Here is a 13,251-nt window from a genome sequence, read left to right as displayed (position 1 = left end):
ACCTCAGGGATGACTAGTCTTTTAGGAACTTCACTGTGAATTGAATGTGAGCTACTTGGACTAGATATTGTAAAAGTGTCTTTTAGAAGGAGAAGTGTCAAATGGACAGTGTCACTCTATGAGATGAATGTTCAGGCAACTGAGAAATAGAAAGTGATGAATAGGACCTTGAATGAAAAAATCTGCAGGAAGCAATACACTGAGTAAGTGAAAGAGATGAGGAATATTTTTGTTAAACATGCAAGTCACTGTCCTAGTGGCAGGTCTCATTTTAGAAAATTGACCATTTAGCATAGATACTTCAGGAAGTTATATTATAGTATCAATGTGAAAAATGAAATCCCAGAGAAAGTCGTACTCCTTGAAGTAAAAACAGAAGCTTTTTGTAGCTCACGCAAGGACCAGAGTTGAAGTATTGAAGCTACAGTCCCAGATGGCTTTTACTCCTACCTAAAGAGTAGAGAAAGGAGTCGGTGAGCTAGAGACAATAAAAACTGTATACCAGCATGCGTGATTTACCTTAAAGTATCCCGGTCTACTGTCATAATCAGCCTTTTTTTTTATTATTTCTGGGTTGTATCAAGTGTGCAGTTTGCTTTCTTAATTAGTACATGCTTTCTTTAAGGAGCAGAGGTAGTATGCAAATCAAACCAATATGCAGTTATGCTTAGTATGGAAGGATACAGAGTCTGGGAGGCAAGGTGACCTTGGGAAAGCAGAAAATTTTCTTTAGTGCAATCTATTCTATGTTTCTGGCTTGTCAGAGACTGGGGCACAAGAACAGCTGGATGATACTGAAAAATTCTTGCATCCCTGGAATAAATCACACTTGGTCATGGTATACAATCATTTTTATGTATATTTGGATTCAGTTAGCTAATATTTTTTGAGAATTTTTGCATCTATGTCCATCAATGATACCAGCCGACCTGTAATTTTCTTCTTTTGTGTTATCCATGTCTGGTTTTGGTATCTGAGTGATGGTGGCCTCACAGAATTACCTTGGGTGTGTTCCTTCTTCTGCTGTTTTTTGGAAGAGTTTCAGATGAATAGGTGTTAATTATTTTCTGAATAGTTGGTAGAATTCACCTGGGTAGCCATCAGGTCCTGGACTTTTGTATTTTGGAAGTTTTTAAATCACATTTTCAATTTCAGTGCTTGTGATTAGAATATCCATGCTTTCATTTTTTTTCCTGGTTCAGTCTTGATAGATTGTGTCTCTGTAATAATCTGTCCCTTTCTTCCAGGTTGTCCATTTTATTGGCATATAGTTGCTTATAGGAGTCTTTTATAATACTTTTTATTTCTGTGGTGTCAGTTATAATTTCTCCTTTTACATTCCTAATTTTATGATTTGAACTCTCCCTAGTTTTTTTCTTGATGAGTCTGGATAAAGATTTATCCATTTGGTTGATCTTTTCAAATAATAAATTTTTGGTTTCATTGATCTTCTCTATTTTGTCTCTATTTCACCAATTTCTGCTCTGTTATTTATGATTTCTTTTTCCTTCAACTAATTTTGGGCTTTTCTGTTCCTATCCAGTTGTTTTAGGTGTAAGTTTAAGTTGTTTATTTTGGCTTTTTCTTGTTTCCTGAGATAAGATTGTATTGCTATAAACTTCCCTCTCAGAACTGCTTTTGTTGTGTCCCATAGGTTTTGGATAATTTTATCTTCACTGCCATTTATCTCTAAGTATTTTTTGATTTCCTCTTTGATTTCTTCAATTATCCATTGGTTGTTCAATATAATATTGTTTAACTTCTTTATTTTTAAAAAGAGAAAGAATTTACTTCTATTTCCTTCCTCATAATCTATATTTTCAAATCTATATTTTAAAATTTATATTTTCAAAATTTCTTATGCTTTCTCATTCATTCTTTTTCAATCAGAAACATACTTTAAATTATACTCAGATAAAAACCTTTAAATTCATCTTATAAATAATAAGACAACCTGTTGTTCTAGAACTGTTATAGTTTTAATAATTATATTTATACTAACATTAATTATATATTATATGCTGGTCATTTTATTTTTCTATTTAGTCCTTGCTAATGTATTACTTTTTTCATTTAATCTGTCAACAGCCTTAGAGGACAGCATTGGAACCTGACTTGGGTTAGCTTAGTGATGAACTATGTTGGTTGGACATTGGGAAGCTAACAGTCTGCAGGAAGGCTGGAGGATGGGTTAGGAGGGTGGTACCCCAGAGGTGGGAGGAGGCAGCCAGCTCAGATATTGCCTATGGCTCCACTACTCCGGGATGCTTCAGGCTTCCTCTGCTGTGCTTTTATCATTGTCTATTTCTCACCTCTCCTTTATATGTGCACTCTTCCCTCCAGAGGCAAGGTCCTAGTAGGGAAAATTGTTGGCCACATGATGGAGTCTTAAAAACAGAATGGAAGTGTTGGGAAGTTGTCTGGTCTCTTTGGCCTCCATGGTGGTAAGACTTACAAGTAACACAATAGCTAAGACATGGAAACAACCTAAATGCCCGCCAACAGATGAATGGATTAAGAAGATGTGGTACATATACACGATGGAATACTACTCAGCCATAAAAATAACAAAATAATGCCATCTTCAGCAACATGGATCCAACTAGAAATTCTCATACCAAGTAAGTCAGAAAGTGAAAGATGAATACCATATGATATCACATATCTGGAAGCTAAAATATATCAAAAATGATCTTATCTATGAAACAGAGAGACAGATCATGACCATGGAGAACAGACTTGTGGCTTCCAGTGGGGAGAGAAGAGGGAATGGGATGGATGGGGAGTTTGGGGTTGGTGGATACAAACTGTTACATTTAGAATGGTTGGGAAATGGGGTCCTACTGTACATCACAGGGCATTCTATATGACTGGGTCACTTTTCTGTATAAGATAAATTGAAGAAACATTATAAATAAACTATACTAAAATAAAAAATCAATACACATGAACAGATAAAGATTCATCTATAGTATATCACATTTGATGTAGTATCGAGTTGATCCTTGAACAAAATGGGTTTAAACTTTGTGGACCCATTTATATATAGATTTTTTAAAAATAAATACAGTGTTAAACCATCCACAGTTTATTGAATTCACAGATACAGAACAGAGAAGTGGAGGGCTGACTATGGGACTTGATCATCTATGGGTTTTGTTATCTGCAATAGGTCCTGGGACTAATTCCCCACAGATACTAGGGAATGACTATATATACAATGGAATATTATTTAGCCATGAGAAAGAAGGACATCCTGCCACTTGCAACAACATGGGTAGACCTTGAGAGCACTATGCTAAGTCAAATATGTCAGACAGAGAAAGACAAATAATTTATGATACCACTCATATATGGAATCTAAAGTGGCCCAAATCATAGAAATAGAGAATAGAATGGGGCTTACCAGGGTGTGGGGCTTGGGAAAAAAGGAGAGATGTTAGTCAAAGACTATAAAATTCTAGTTATAAATGAGTAACATCTAGGGATCTAAGATAGAGCATAATGATTATATTAATAAAATTGTATTATGCACTTGAAAAAAAAAAAGAGTAATTGATGTGGCAGCTATGAAGATACATCAGTTGGGTCTCCCTTCCAAAAGAACTCTCAGGGTGGCTACAAGACCAGCCTCCAGCCACTAAAATCTTGGAGATCCTCCTCAGCTAAGAACTGAGGCCATGCTCTTTGTCTCCAACAGCTGAGCATGGTAGAGGCTCCAAACCTTGGCTAATTCTAACATGGAATTCCCTAAAGGTTAATATTTTTTGTTGTTCCCTGTTGGTTTGGATATACCATATCTTCTTTATCCATTCATGTGTCAAGGGACATTTTAGGTTTCTTTAATGTCTTGGCTATTATAAATAGGACTGCTATGTATATACAGGCAAATGAGTCTTTTCAATTTATGGTTTTCTCCAGATTTATGCCCTGGATTGGGATCACTGCATCATATGGCAACTCTATTTTTAGCATTTTAATGAACCTCCATAATGTTCTCCATAGTGGCTGCACCAATTTACATTCCCACTAACAGTGTTGGATGGTTTGCTTTTCTCCACATCCTGTCCAGCATGTACTATCTGTAGACTTTTTGATGATTGGCATTCTGACCAGTGCAAAGTGATACCTCATTGTAGTTTTGATTTGCAGTTATCTAATAATTAGCAATGTTCAGCATTCTTTCATGTGCCTGCTGACCATCTGTATTACCTTATTTGTAGAAATTTCTATTTAGGCCTTCTGCACATTTTTTGATTGGGTCATTTTTTTTTAATATTGAGTTGTATGAGCTGTTTGCATATTTTGAAAATTGTCCTTTATTGGTCTCATCATTTGCAAATATTTTTCCCATTCTGTAAGTAGTCTTTTCATTTTGTTTATGGTTCCTTTTGATGTACAAGAGCTTTTTTAATTTTCACTAGGTCAAGTTTTTTATTTTTGTTTTTATTTCCATTACTCTAGGGGACAAATCAAAAAATGTTGCTGGCATTTATGCCCAAGAGGGTTCTGCCTGTTTTCCTCCAGGGGTTTTATAGGACTCGGTCTTACAACTATGTCTTTAATGCATTTTGAGTTTATTTTTGTACATGGTGTTCTGGGATGCAAGGATTTTTCAATTCCCACAAATCAATCAGTGTGATACACCTCATCAACAAATTGAAGAATAAAAATTACATGATAATTCAAGAGATTCAGATAAAGCTTTTGATAAAATTCAATATCAATTTATATGATAAAAACTTTCCAGAAAATGGGCACAGAGGGAACATACTACAAAATAATTAAGGCCTTATATGACAAATCTACAGATAACATCATACTCAACAGTGAAAAACATTTCCTCTAAGATCAGGATCATGACAAGTCTCATTTTCTCATCTCTTTTATTCTCACCAATTTTGTTCAACATAGAAATCCTAGCCACAGCAATCAGAAAAGGAAAAGGAAATAAAGGAATCCAAATTGGAAAAGATGTACTAGAACTGTCACTCTTTTCATATAACATGATACTATACATAGAAAACCCTAAAGATGCTACCATAAAACTACTAGAGCTCATCAATGAATTTGGTAAAGTTGTAGGATGAAAAGTTAATGCACAGAAATATATTGTATTTCTTTATGCTAAAGACAAAATAACAGAAAGACAAATTAAGTTAATAATCCTATGTACCATCACATCAAAAAGAATAAACTACCTGGGAATAAACATAGATAAGAAAGCAAAAGACATGTACACTGAAAACTATGAGGTGCTGATGAAGGAAACTGAAGATGGCACAAACCAATGGAAAGATATACTGTGTTCTTGGTTTGGAAGAATACATATTGTCAAAATGACCATGCTATGCAAGGCAATCTCTGTTAAACTACTGATGACATTTTTCAATGAACTAGAACATTTTTTTAAATTTGTATTGAAACACTAAAGACCCTGAATAGCCAACATAACCTTGAGAAAAAAGATGGAGCTAATGGAATCAGGCTCCCTGACTTCAAGTTATACTACAAAGCTATGGGCATCAAAACAGTATGCTACTGGTACAAAAACAGAAATATTGTTAGTGGAAAAAGATAGAAATCCCAAAAATAACTAATCAACTAATCTTTGACAAAGGAGGCAAGAACATACAGTGGATAAAACACGTACTCCTAAATAAGTGGTGCTGGGAAAACTAGACACCTACATATAAGAGAGAAGTCAAGAAACTTAACTGTAGGCATAAAGTAAGAAGAGCTAGGGAGTAGGAGAAGACTATTCAACTCTGAGGCCTTGCTGCTCCAATCTCATGCTATCTTTGTCCCTTAGGCACCAGACTCTGCATTTAATGGCAGCCTTTTATCTCTACCCTTGTAGCACTTATCCTAGCACTGGCTAATAAAAAATTGGGGATCAGCATAATACTCATTGTCTCTATCCTAACATAATTATTCTCTCTCCTACTTAGTGTACATAAGTAATGGTAGACATTCATTCAGTCATTTTAAAATAGGAGATATCTACCATATTCAGGAAGATATTAAATATTGCCTGTGTTACCTCTATGGTCTAGTAGGAAAGATAATATAGTAGTACAATTACATGTAATAGACAATATGATAGAATTTACAGAAGATTCTGTGGAACATAATCTGATGAACAGAGTTGCAGTGAAGGTTTTTGAAGAAGCTGGGCTCAAAGGATGTATTGAGTATTCCAACAAAGAAAAATTATATGCAAAAAGAATCCAAAGTATCTTTAAGTACAACTAAAGAACTCTGTGTGTGTGTGTGTATGTGTGTTTTGAGGGACAAGGAGAAAAAGGTTAATGGATATTTAGACTGATTATATATTCCCAAAACTTTATGTTGAAGTCCTAATCACAAGTATCTCAGAATGTGACTCTATAGGCATACCTTGGAGATACTGCTAGTTAGGTTTCAGACTACTGTAATAAACCAAATATTATAATAAAGTGAGTGACATGAATTTTTTGGTTTCCCAGTGTATATAAAAGTTATGTTTAAAATAGACTCTTGTCTACTAAGTGTGAAATAGAATTATCTCTAACAATTATATACTTTATTTTTTAAAGATTTTATTACTAAAAGTGCTAATCATTGTCTGAGTCTTCAGCATGTTATAATCTTTTTGGGGGTGGAGCATCTTGCCTAGATGTTGATGGATGCTGACTGAATAAGATGACGGTTTCTGAGGGTTGGGGCGGCTGTTGCAATTTCCTACTATGTGACAATAATAGTTTGCAACATTGATTGATTCTATAACAATTTATCTGTAGCATGCAAGTCTATTTGATAGCATTTTACACACTGTGTAAAAAATTGGGGATCAGCATAATACTCATTCTATCAAAATTGGAGTCAATCCTCTCAAACCATGACACTGCTTTATCAATTAAATTGATATAATATTTGAAATTCTTTGTCATTTTAATAACATTTATGGAATCTTCATCAGTAATATCTTCAACTTCAAGAAACCATTTTCTTTGCTCATCAGTAATATGCTAATTCTCATCCATTCAAATCTGACTACAGTCATATTTTCAGATTCCACTTGTAATTTGAGTTCTTTGGCTATTTCTACCACATCTTTAGTTATTTTCTCCACTAAAGTCTCACACTCCTAAAAGTCATCCATGAGGATTGAAATCAATTTCTTCCAAACTACCTTTAATGTTGATATTATGACATTTTCCTCTGAATCATAAATGTTCTTGGTGTCATTTAGAATAGTGAACACTTTTAAGAAGATTTTCAATATACTTAACCAGGTCCATTAGAACCACCATCTATGGCAGTAGTCACCTTATGAAACATATTTCTTAAATAATGATACTTGAAAGTCAAAATTACTCCTTGATCCAAGACCTGCAGGATGGATATTTTGTTAGTAGGCATGAAGACAACATTAATCTCTTAATACATCTCCGTTAAAGCTCTTGGATGACCAAGTGCACTGTCAGTGAACAGTAATATTTTGATAGGAATTTTTTTCTGATCATTAGGTCTCTACATTGCCTTAAAATATTTAGTAAACCACATTGTAAACAGATGTGCTATCATTCAGGCTTTTTTGTTCCATTTATAGAGCATAGAGACATTATATTTAGCATAATTCTTAAGGGCCCTAGGACTTTCTGAATGATAAATGAGCACCACCTTGAACTTCAAGTCACCAATTGCATTAGCCCTTAATAAGAGAATCAGCCTGTCCTTTGAAGCTTTGAAGCCTGGCATTGACTTCTCCTCTATAACTATGAAAGTTCTAGGTGGAACCTTCTTCCAGTAGAAAGCTGTTTTGTCTACACTATCTATTGTTTAGTTAGCCACCTTTTTAATGATCTTAACTAGATCTTCTGGATAACTTGCTGAAGCTTCTACATCAACATTGTTGCTTCACCTTCAGCTTTATGTTATGTAGATGTCTCTTCTTAAACCTCATGAACCAAGCTCCTCTAGCTCAATACTTTCCTTCTGCAGCTTTCTTCCCTTTTCCAGCCCTCACAGAATTGAAGAGAGTGAGGGCCTTGCTCTAGAATAGCCATTGGCTTAAGGGAATATTGTGTCTGGTTTGATCTTCTATCCAGAACACTGAAACTTTCTCTATATCAGAAAAAGGGATATTCTGTTTTCTTATTTAATTTAAATTTCTTTCAAGAACTTCTTTGCATTCAAAGCTTGTCTAATTGTTTGGCACAAGAGGCCTACTTTGAGCCTACCTTTGTTTTTGACATGCTTTCCTCACTAAACTTATTTATATCTAGCTTTTGATTTAAACTGAGAAACATGTGAGTCTTCCATTCACTTGAATGATTAGAGGTCAATGTAGGGTTATTAGTTGTCATAATTTCAATATTGGTATGTCTCAGAAAAATAGGGAGGCCTGAAGAGAGGGAGGGAGATGGAGGAATAGCTGGTTGGTTGGGCAGTTAGAAGACACAAACATTTATTAAGTTCACCATCTTATGGCTGCAGGTTTGTTGTGTTCCAAAACAATGACAACAGTACCATCAAAGATCACTAATCGCAGATCACCATCACAAATAATAATGAAACAGCTTGAAACATGGTGTGAATTACCAAAATATGACACAGAAATATAAAGTGAGCAAATGCTGTTGGAAAAGTGGTACCAATAGTCTTGATCAGTGTACAGTTTCCATAAACCTTCAACTTGTAAAAAAAAAAAAATCTGTGAAGTGCAATAAGTTCAATAAAGAGAAGCACAATATAATGGAGATAGAATTTTTTTAAATGTAGTTAAGGTTAAATAATCAGTATAGGAGTTCCTTATGTGGCACAGTGGTTCCTATCCCTAGCCCAGTGTAGTGGGTTAGGAAGAATCAGGCATTTCCACTGCTACAGCATAGGCCACAGTGATGGAACACATTTAATCCCTGGCCCAGGAACTTCCATCTGCCATGAGTGCAGTCATAAAAAAATAAAATAAAATAAAATAAAATAAAAATGAAGTCATTATGTGTGGGTCCTAATTCAGTGTGACCAGTGTCCCAATCATAAAGGGAAATTGATACAGATTCACAGAGAGGAAAGCCTGCACGAAGGCACAAGGAGAAAAAAAATCCATCTACCAACGAGAAGAGACCTCAAGAAGAACCAGTTATGACCAAATTTTGATCTTGGACTTCAGGCCTCCAGAATCATGAGAAAATAAATTTCTTTTATTTGAGCAACTCAATCTATGGTAGCTTGTTATGGAAGCCCTAGAAAATTAATACAGGGGATGAGGCTAAAAAGGCAGATAAGAACATGATTAGGGGGTCCTTACATGCTATGTTTAGGTATTTATGTTTTTATTCAGAAGACAATGGCAAGCTCCCATAAAAGAAAGAGATAAAATAAAATCAGTGTTTTAGAAGTTTTTAACCTTTGTACTCATTAATTCCACTTCTGTCCACAGAATTTCCACAATGAAAGGAAATGGGACGGATGGGAAGTGGAAATAATTATTCGGTGACTGGTTCTTATATCTGATCAGGCTTCCGGCTGCATTTTCCAACAATTCCATCTCTGCCTTGTCCTTGTTTCCAACTTTTATTTTCCTAGACTAATCCCCGAGTTCACAATTCAGATTCTTCTTCTAGGCCATGAGTCCTACCTGATTCATTAAGTCTCATCACTACCCATGACTCAGTGTGACATTTAGGGAATATTGTGAAGACTTAAAAGTGTTGCAAAGTGGAGTATTTTTAATAGAGGCCCAATATTGAACCTACACTTGGATTTAGGGTGGTGATGGAGAAGGGGTTATGTAGCTGTATGGGGCAGGTTGCCAAGAGCCAATGAGCTTGTGAGGACCAGGGAAACTTGGCATTCCTAAGTCAGGGAATTACTCAAATAATCATTGAGTGTAATTTGCCAATTTGTACTGCTGTCCCATCCCTGTTCCTTGTTTAGTATTTGTGTTCATGTAGAATGCCCTAAATTAAACTATCACCTCTCCTCTTGAACTTTTGGGAGAAAATAAGGACACATAGTAAGGCTGGCTTTCATCCTCTCTACATAACATGACTTTCTCATATATTTTCTTCTTAATTTTCTGCCTGTATAAAATACTTTAGTAATTAATAATGAGTTTATATATAAAATTATGACAGAGTGGGAACAAGGTACTGCTATTTCCTCATAAAAATTATCTTCATGACATTTGGTATTATCCCACTCAAAGAAGGTAGTAAAGATTCATTGCTGTACTCGGAGACTCTTGGGCAGAATACCCAATAGGCATGATAAATTGAGTAGAGTGGGCTCCTTTTTATCCTGGTGGGAAGAGTGGGTGGTAAATTAGGAAGGAATTTCTTACAGCTAAAAATATACAGGCAAAATATCCTCCCCAAGTTATAAGCAACTGACTCATCTTCTCAGCTTCCTGTTGCTAAATCCACCATGGATCCCATCCATAGGCTTAAGACCACTTACTTCCTGAATTAACCATGGCTGACTCTGTATCACAATACATTTTAGTTCTGCTCAATTAGCCTTAGTAATGATGCGGCAAATTCTTTTTCTGAAAATGGCCATGGTAATATTTCTGGCTTCACATGCTTCAGAAACTTGCTTTTCTCCCACCCAGAGGTAGAATCTATTTCATTTTCTCTTGAAACCAAGTCAGGCTTTGTGGGACAACAGTTGTCCTTTGGCAACTTTAGGAGATTGGTACCAGGACTCCTACAGATACCAAAGTCTGTGAATGCTCAAGGCTCTTATAGCAAATGACATAGTGCTTGCATATAACCTTCACACGTCCTCCTGCAAACTTTAAATCACATTTAGATTACTTATAGCACTTAGTACAATGCAAATGATATATAAATAGTCACTAGCACAAGGCAAATTCAAGTTTTGCTTTTTGGAATGTTCTCCCCAAATATACTTGAAATATGGGTGATTGAATCCACACATGTGGAACTCAAGGATCCAGAAGGGTGACTAGAACTCTGCGTGATTTCTGAGATTGAGTTCTCAAGGGCCATATACCTTATACCTCCCTCTCTCTGCTTTACTATGCCCTCCTTTGGGAACAAGTCATCATGTTGTAAGGTAGCCCAGACCCTGTGGAAAGACCACAATAATCATTTCAGCCTTTGGCCCTGGTGAAGGTCCAAGATGATAGCAAGCATCACCTGTCAGACATGTGACTGAACAAGCCTTTAGATGATTCTAGTCCTCAAGCTTCAAGCTAACATTGGTGGAGTGGATCTATTTTCATTGAACTGTGACCAAATTGCAGATTCATGAACAAACTAAAAGGTGTCATTGGGTGGCTATTCCATAGAGGTCGTATCTAGAACAAATGGACTTACTGCCAACAAGACATGCTTTCCACTGTACTAGGTATATTGTTCAGGATTTTGCAGTTAACTTTGAGGCTAAAATTGCATAGCAGGAAAGAGCATAGGCTTTCGAATCAGAACCTAAGTTTAGATCCCAGCACTGACCCATGCTGCCAGCTGGGTGACCTCTGGCTGATTATTGAAACCCATAGTAAGAAGGGAACTCCTTTACTTAACCTCACAAAGCTGTCTTGGGGAAAACCCAAAAGCCTTTAAAGGACTTAATACATAATAGCCTACACCCTCTTAGGAACTAAGATCTCTGAATGGGTAAAGTTCAAGTTTTTAGGCACAGGGAGAAACACTTTGGGGGTGGGTTATTAAAAGTAGTAATGGAAAGAAACTTTATTTAATTAATTTATTTTGTTTTTTAGAGCTGCACCTGCAGCATATGGAAGTTCCCAAGCTAGGGGTCAAATTGGAGCTGCATCTCCCTGCCTACACCACAACCATAGCAATGCAGAATCCAAGCCATGTCTGCAACATACACCACAGCTCATGGCAATGCCGGATACTTAACCCAGGGATCAAACCTACATCCTCATGGATACTAGTTGGATTTGTTACCACTGAGCCACAACGGGAACTCCTAGAAGGAAACTCATCCACTTTTACCCTTTGATTTCTAAATTTGTCATACTTTGGCAATGGAAATAAAAAGGATCATACTCTTGTCATTTGTCCATTACATATATAGCTCTTCCACTTAATAGCAGTGTTGATGTCCACAGATTTCATTTACAGTTTGGTGGATTAGATATCATTCAGTTCATGATGGGCAGCTCAAGTCATATGACCATCTGTACCCCATAGTCAGTCATTAAGTGTTATTGGGCCCAATAGTAAGTAGGATCCAGGTCTACACAGCATCTCTATTTGCCACAGACTTCAGCCCAATTGTACTGGCTGGATCAAATGGCCTAAGTGATAAAGTAGCTCACATTTCAAGCCATTCCTGCTGCAGACCTTATTTTGCTCTAGAACTCATCCAAATGTCAGTTACTAAGTCAATGTGAGAGCAGAACACTCATATTTGTTTTAAATTCAAAAGAGATGAGTATACCTAAATTAGGTACTTCAAGCAGAGAAAACTGAATATAGGAAAACAGTTAAACAGTATGAAAAGGACTAGAGAAGCAGAAGGAAGAAAAGAAAATAAACTCAAGATGGATTAAAGACACAAACAAAAGACCAGATATTATAAAACTAGAAGAAAACATAGGCAAATTCTCTTTGACATAAATCACAATACCTCCAAAATTGATGAAAATAAAAACAAAAATAAGTAAATGGGACCGAGCTAAACTTAAAACTTTTTGCACAGCAAAGGAAACCATAAACAAAACAAAAAGAAAACCCACAGAATGGGAGAAAACATTTGAAAATGAAGCAACCAACAACAGATAATTTCCAAAATATAAAAACAAGTCACCCCGAAATTGGAAAACCACAGTCTTGTCTGAAGTGGAGCCCATTTATGTGCACTTTCTAACATGCAGGGGCTAGAACCTCCAAAAGGAGCTACCCCTGCCAAAGCTGGAATCCAGGGAGCCTTGTCCTACTGGAGTAAAGGCTCTGCACCTGATCTACACTACACTTATCACAACCAGCTGCTAAAGCAACCGCCAGTGCTTTCAGAGACCGAATCAGAATTGTTCTTCATTTTTCCCACTGTAAAATATTCCATCAGTGACTTCTATGTGGCAGAATTTAACATAAAGCCTGCTGCCAAAAGAGTCTGGTAAAGTAGAGTTCAGAGTTTCATTGCCAGTGGTCAAGAGCAGAGTAGAGAAGAATAGGCATAAACCTGGTAGAAAACAAAGAGCCAAAGATGACTAGGTGGAAAAATAGATTTTAGGATATTGGTGGCAAAGAGGAGTTTTAACAGCTT

The sequence above is a fragment of the Phacochoerus africanus genome, chromosome 2 (assembly GCF_016906955.1).
Source record: "Phacochoerus africanus isolate WHEZ1 chromosome 2, ROS_Pafr_v1, whole genome shotgun sequence".
Classification (NCBI taxonomy): Eukaryota; Metazoa; Chordata; class Mammalia; order Artiodactyla; family Suidae; genus Phacochoerus; species Phacochoerus africanus.
Note: the sequence above shows the minus strand (reverse complement) of the source record.